We start from the raw sequence: 7,916 nt of genomic DNA, 5'->3' as shown, positions 1-7,916 counted from the left end.
AGAAACTTCCTTGGGATGGAAAAACCCTGAGTTGAGAAGGTCTACATCGTACTAAATCTCCAAGCTATCTGAAAGATTTATAATTAGTGTAGTGGTGAGTTCCCCAAACGCAGGCAAGAATGAACCCAGGAACTGAACTGAAGCCTCAAGAGAAAGTGGGGCATGCAATAAGACAATGGCCCAAAACAAAGAATGGTTAAGAACAATAAAGTTATTGGTTTGGAATGGCCAAAACTGATGTCCAAGCCCATGTGCAGGACTAATCAACAGTTACTGGAAATGTTTAGTTGCAGTTATTGCTGCACAAGGGGTCAAACCAGATACTGAAGGCAAAAGGTTCACATACTTTTGCCACTCCCAGATATGTATATTGGATTATTTTCTGCCAATAAATAAATGACCAAGTATAATATTTGTCACATTTGTTTAAATGGGTTATCTTTGTGTAGTGTTAGGACTTGTCTGGAAAACTTGTGTATCTTTATGTAGAAATATAGAAAACTCTAAAGGGTTCAAACTTTCAAGCACCACTGTAGCTGTGATGTGCAGCAAAAGGTTGTTGAGCTTCACAAAATGGGAAGTGTCTATAAGAAATAGCACAAGCATCGAAAATGCTCATTTTCATCATCAGGGCAATAATTAAGAAGTTCCAGTCTACTGGAAATGTTATGAATCAACCTAGACAAGGACGTGTGTCCATATCGTCTCAACACACGGAAGAGGGCGGTTCGAGTGGCCAAAACATCTCCAAGGATCACAGCTGGAGAATTGCAGAAATTAGTTGGTCTTGGGTCAGAAAGTCTCCAAATTCACCTACTCACCACAAGTGGTTGGAAGGGTTTTCAAGAAAAAAGCTCTACTCTCATCCAAAAACACACTCAGGTGTCTTCAGTTTGGCCAGACACTACTGGAACTTCAAATGGGATCGGGTTCTATGGTCAGATGAAACCAAAATAGAGCTTTTGGCGGTAATAAAACCACCAGAGGTGGTTTTAGAGCACACAGAGAGGTTAGTCATATGGAAAAGTACCTCATGCCCACTGTTAAATATGGTGGAGGATCTTTAATGTTTTGGGGCTGTTTTTCTGCAGAGGACCGGGACATATTGTTAGGGATACATGGCATCATTGACTCTACCAAATATCAACAGATATTAAATAAAATCCTGACTGCTCTGCAAGAAAGATTAAATTGGCATTCCCGGTGGTGGGATCTTCCAGCAGGACAGTGATCCAAAAACATACATCAAAATCAACACATTTGGTTTACTGAACACAAAATCAAGATCCTGCCATGACCATCCGATGTGTTTGACTCTTCAAGTCATTTAACACTAATGAGCAGTATTAAAAATATTAACATGGATATCTGAGTCTGATAATAAAATTAACTTCTACTTACAGTCAAATTTTGTAGTGTTTAGGACATTTAACACTCTTCCGTCCAAAAGAAACCAAAAGGGGGTACAAACTTTACACTCAACTGTATTTTGGTTGAAATTGCACTAATAGAACAACTGAATTATACTGTACTGTATTATTAAAAAACATAGGATCTAATTTACTGTCACTATATACACTTTAAATACACTTTACCTGGCTGCTATCACTATAACTGCTATGATCATATTTGGTATAAGCTAATTTGCTGAATACTCAGTCAAAGCATGTTATGTTTACATTTATACCATTTTTCCATTATCGCACTACCTGTTATATGTTAAAGATTTAACAGACCTGTGTGGACACATTTTTATTAATTATCTGTTTAAAAAAACATTCTTAGATTTCAGTGTTTGTTTGTGCTCACATAGTCCTATTGAACACAGCATACCACCATCTAACATACCGCATGGTTATATCTAGAGATATAGAGATAGCTCTTTAACATTTTACACTGGGTCAAAAAAAGTCAAATCATTTATATTTATATATTTGCACTAGAGCAACAACTAATCGATAAAATGGATAATAATCGATGATGAAAATTATTGTAATGAATCTCATTATGGATTAGATGGTCGGCATTACGTTACTTCTGTTCAGAAAACACGCTTCGGGGAGTAAATACTAAAGTTCTGTCCCAAATGAAGTACTGTACATTACACTATGCACTGTATACTCTACTGTCTGTATACTCTACTGTGTGGATTTTAGAAAGGTAAATCATCTCAAATGTATCACTAGCGATTTTTTACTAACCGGTAGTATAAGTCACGATGACGCATGACGTCATACGCACGCTAGCATTAGCAGACACTCAGAGTCACCGACACTGACTTTCTCCAGTTTTACTCTCTGTCAGCGTTACCTATTATTCCCATGATGTCAGTCTCCATCAGATGGAGGAGAAATCATCATGTGACTGAGGAAGAAAATCAGAAATGCAGGGAGCATTTTATATTAAACACCGCGGAGCACAAAGTTATGTTTATATCCACTGTGTGTAAGGGCAGGGGAAACTGGTGCACGGCTGCTTAAAAGGTTTAGTTTAATGTAAGTTTATTGTCATTATATGCTGTATCTGCGCGCTTACAGTTTTAAATTCTGTTGTTTATTATAACGGAAGTGATGTGTTAGTAACGAGGCCGCGTTTGCGATCACGCGCGGTGTAGACGCGCTGATACAGAGTGTAGCGTGAGTAAGATCTGTAATGTCTAATTCAAACACAAAATTTTATATAATTTATTTTATAGTATTTATGCATTATTTTCATGGCTGCACAAAAAGCACTGAATTAAACTACAGTCCTAATTAATAATATATATTCTGCTGTGTGTGTGTGGGTGTGTGTTTGAATTGGGTTCTTTTCTGTTTTGGACAAACACTTGTGTAAAGTTTTAGTCTGAAGTAACACTCAGTTTGTGGATTTTATTTCAAGTAAGAAGAAATGGTACTGAAAGTTTGCCCCGCCCCATCCGATTATTCGAAAAAATAATCGGCCAACTAATCGATTATGAAAATAATGGTTAGTTGCAGCCCTAATAATTATTAATAATGAATCATCCCCACTCCTTCCTCCAAGTGGATTTACCATATATTGTGCATGAGTATGGTTCATGTAGACCAGTTTACCTCACAGCTCCATGTTCCCTGATTCGATCCTGAGCTCAGGATACTGTTTATGTGGAACTGCAGTTTCTCCCTGCGTCTGTGCAGGATTCCTCCAGGTTTTCTCCCACCACACAGACCTACTGGTTGGTGGATCTCCTATGCTATCTTGCCCCAGGGTGTGAATGAGTCTGTGATTCTGTGTCTGTGTGTGTGTCCGTGGTCTCCTGTGATGGACTGATGTAAGATATATTCTTGCCTCTTGCCCATTAATCCTGGATAAACTCTGGATCCTCCTCAATCCTGAGCAGGATGAAGTGGTTACTGATGATAAATAAATGAGCAAAGTTGACAAATTGCATCTGCTTTTTACTTGTATCTACTCTATAGGTCAATATCGTACACTCATATAATTGTCAAATTATTAGAAATCAATGGCTTCAATATGTGAAGGGGAAAATATTGTTAACATAAAATGATATCTAATTCCTTTAATGCAAATAGGTTGAGTACAAAGCCACCTACTAAGCCACTGCAGTGGAACTTAATGGTGGCCACACAAAATATTGACACTTTGGGCCCAATTTGGACATTTACACTTAGTGGTGTACTCACTTTTGTTGCCAGCAGTTTAGACATTAATGGCTGTGTGTTGAGTTATTTCGAGGTGACAGCAAATTTACACTGTTACACAAGCTGTACACTCACTACTTTATGTTGTAGCAAAGTGTCATTTCTTCAGTGCTGTCACATGAAAAGATATAATCAAATATTTACAAAAATGTGAGGGGTGTACTCACTTTTGTGAGATACTGTATTTCTCATGGACTCATAGGGGTGCTAATAATTGTCACTCTTGACCTCATACTAACATACGGACTAAGAATAGAAAAAATTATCATTTTTCCGCAGTCTGAAGTTGTCTCAGACCATTATCTTATCTCGTTCATAATACGAATTGATCATAATATTTCCACCTCGCCTCGCTACCGCGTAAAACGTACCTACACATCAGCTACTGCACCGAGCTTCATAAATAACCTCGCAGAAACATCAATTAGATTTGGATCACCGTCAGATCACATAGAACTCGATCAGGCGACTGAAAGCTTGGAGTCAACACTCTGCTACACACTAGATAGAGTGGCTCCACTCAAAAGGAAAATAATTAGAGAAAAAAAATTAGCACCCTGGTATAACGATCAAACGCGAACCTTAAAACAGACAACTCGACAATTAGAACGTAAACGGCGTCAAACCAAACTGGTGATATTTCAAACAGCATGGAAGGAGAGCCTACTGAAATATAGAAAATCTCTTGGCGATGCTAGAAAAATCTATTTCTCCACCTTAATAGGAGACAACAAAAACAATTCTAGATTCCTTTTCAACACAGTAGCAAAATTAACTAGGAATAAAACCACTACAGAGAGAAACACTCAATCATTACATAGCAGTGAAGATTTCATGGAATTTTTCATCGATAAGGTTGAAAATATTAGACGTGAAATACAGGCCATTAAATTAAAACCGGACAGTACTGTAACAAACCCATTACATGACAATGTAGCAATATCAGATCAATGTTTAGAGTGCTTTGCTCCACTTAGAGAGACTGAACTAGCTTCATTAATCTCTTCAGCCAATTCATCAACTTGCATACTAGATCCCGTACCTACATGTTTGTTTAAACAGATTTGTCCAGGAGTAATTGAACCACTTCTAAATATAATCAATTCTTCCCTAAGCACTGGCTATGTACCTAAATCACTTAAATTAGCAGTTATTAAACCCTTGATTAAAAAACCTGATCTTGACCTGTCTCAATTGTCCAGCTATAGACCAATGTCAAATCTCCCCTTTACCTCTAAGATTTTAGAAAAGGTTGTAGCAAAGCAGTTATGCTCGTACTTAGATAGGAATAACATTCATGAAATGTATCAGTCAGGATTTAGACCTCATCATAGCACAGAGACAGCATTAGTTAAAGTAGTAAACGACCTTCTACTGACCTCTGATCAGGGTTGTGTCTCTCTGCTTGTGTTACTCGACCTTAGTGCAGCTTTTGATACTATAGATCACACTATTCTCCTTGATAGATTAGAAAATGTTGTTGGTATTAAGGGAACAGTCCTCTCCTGGCTCAGGTCTTATCTGACCGATCGTTATCAGTTCGTAGATGTAAATGGTGATTTCTCCATGCGTACTGAGGTTACTTTTGGAGTTCCGCAGGGTTCTGTTTTAGGCCCACTGCTTTTTACTTTATATATGCTACCCCTAGGTCGAATTATTCGTAAACATGAAATTAGCTTCCACTGTTATGCTGATGATACACAGTTGTATGTTTCAGCGAAGCCAGAGGACAGACAGAAGCTTAGTAAAGTTGAGGAATGTGTAAAGGACATTAGACGTTGGATGTTAACTAACTTCCTTCTACTTAATTCTGATAAAACAGAAATACTTGTATTAGGCCCACGTGTAGCTAGAAGTAATCTTTCTGATCACATGGTTACTCTGGATGGTCTTTCTATTTCATCATGTGCAGCAGTTAAAGACCTTGGAGTGATTATTGACTCCAGCCTATCATTTGATGCTCATGTAGATAATATTACTAGGATAGCTTTCTTTCATCTCAGAAATATTTCTAAGATAAGAAATATATTGTCACTACATGATGCAGAAATACTTATATAATTCATATAATAATAATTCATGCATTCGTCATGCATTCATCACCTCTAGATTAGATTACTGTAATGCCTTACTGTCTGGATGTTCCAGTAGGAATATAAATAAGCTCCAGTTAGTCCAGAATGCAGCTGCTAGAGTCCTAACTAGAACTAGAAGATACGACCATATCACACCGATATTATCAATACTGCATTGGCTCCCAGTAAAATCTCGCATTAACTATAAAATACTTTTATTAACCTATACAGCACTAAATGGTCTCGCGCCACAATATCTAAGCGACCTTTTGGTTTTATATGATCCGCCACGACTACTTAGATCAAAAGGTGCAGGCTATTTGACGGTACCTCGAATAGTGAAGGCTACAGCAGGGGAAGAGCTTTCTCTTATAGAGCCCCACAGTTATGGAACAGTCTTCCTATTAGTGTTCGGGACTCAGACACAGTCTCAGTGTTTAAGTCTAGGCTTAAAACGTATTTGTTTAGTCAAGCCTACCCTGACTAGATTCTGTTCTACTACTTCGCAGTCATAATAATCTTTTTTCTCCCTCTCTCCTTTCGCCGAGCCCCACATGAATTTATGGAGATACTAGAGATCCAGATCCTTTCTGCCTCTGGATGGAGCTCAAATCTTCTTTAATTCCAGACTGCTGGGACTACGGCTGCTCCTAACGCCATACAGACTTCATATAAATCCATAATGAACTGTTTCACACTAACTGTTGTTACCCAGATGAGGATGGGTTCCCTTCTGAGTCGGGTTCCCCTCAAGGTTTCTTCCTCTTAAAACATCTTAGGGAGTTTTTCCTTGCCACCGTCGCCACTCAGTGGCTTGCTCAGTTGGGATAAATTTACACCTTTGCATCTGTATACCATGTTGATATTTCTGTAAAGCAGCTTTGAGACAATGTCTATTGTAAAAAGCGCTATACAAAAAAAATAAATAAATAAATAAATTGTTGTGCACCCATGTAACATTTTTTTAATAAACCTGTTTGCAATTGTTTATCCATGAGAGCAGAGTATTTTTGTGAATTTTTTGAGCAAAAGGTTTTGTTCTTTGCTCATATTTACCAAGGGTGCCAATATTAGTGGAGGACACTGTACATGCTGTCACTCTCGGGTGGAAACCTCACATGACAAACTGTTACTTTTCAGGAAAAAAAAAAACCTGTATGTTGTGCAGTGAACTGTTACAGTTGGAAGTGTGGCTGTACATAAAAAAAAATGTTTAAATGACATTAATGTTAGATTAAAAAAGCCTTTACAGACTTGGTGTTTACTGATGAAAGAAAACGCTGTATTTATTCAAAGCAACCAGTTCTTTATGTACCTTCAAGATCACTGTTTACGTTCAGCTCTGCTGTGTGGCACATCAATCCTTCAACATGTAGGTGGGGTGGAGTTATGAGGCTTTACCAAAAGTTTTAGAGATTGAGATTTAGTCACAAACACTTTTTAATACTTTTCATTGGTTAAATATTTGTGAAACCCACAGTTAAATGTAAAGGGTGACCAATAGCATTGTTTTATAAAGAACTTAAAGAAGGAAAAATGATCAAATCTGGAGATACTAGGTTTCCATGTGACAGTGACATTATACAGATGGGTGAGAAATTAAAGGGAAAATTAACAGTACCTTAATAAACAGTGTTAAGCCACCATGTGTTCCCAGGACAGCTTCAATGTGCCTTGGCATTGATTCTAGAAGTCTCTGGAATTGTACTGCTGGAATGGCACACTATTGTTCCAAAAGATCATCATTTGCTGTCTTGATAATGATGAAGACATCACATAGACATAACACATTGGTCTAAAATCTCCCATAGATGTTCAACTGGGTTGAGATCAGGTTAGGCCATGACATATCCTTCACATCATTAACCGTTCATTGACCCCTTGTGCCCTATGGATGGTGCATTGTCCGTTTGTAACAGGATAGAAATGCTTCATCATAGGAAAAAAGGTGATCATTCAAAACCACTTCATATTGATGTGCAGTGACCATTTCCTTTAAGGGGATAAGTGGACCCAAACCATGCCAGAAAAATGCCCTCACCCCTAACTCCTTTCTTAAGGGTGTTCCTTTAATTTGCCACCTATCTGTACAACAATTATGAAAAACATGGCTTCATTTTTATTCAATAGATATTTATAAATTAATGTGTAAAACTAA

General features: G+C 37.7%; 1 long non-coding RNA gene across 1 annotated transcript; it reads right to left on the bottom strand.

The window, feature by feature from the left end:
• Window positions 1-3,252: 3,252 nt before the first annotated feature.
• Window positions 3,253-7,912, bottom strand: LOC128604684 (uncharacterized). Its single transcript, XR_008385256.1, has 2 exons — window positions 7,074-7,912; window positions 3,253-3,374 (listed from the first exon to the last, which is right to left on the bottom strand). It is a non-coding gene; the product is annotated as an uncharacterized LOC128604684 (long non-coding RNA).
• Between the last annotated feature and the right edge of the window lie 4 nt (window positions 7,913-7,916).

The sequence above is a fragment of the Ictalurus furcatus genome, unplaced genomic scaffold, assembly GCF_023375685.1.
Source record: "Ictalurus furcatus strain D&B unplaced genomic scaffold, Billie_1.0 scf1, whole genome shotgun sequence".
NCBI lineage: Eukaryota > Metazoa > Chordata > Actinopteri > Siluriformes > Ictaluridae > Ictalurus > Ictalurus furcatus.
Note: the sequence above shows the minus strand (reverse complement) of the source record. Positions and strands in the feature narration are given on the sequence as shown.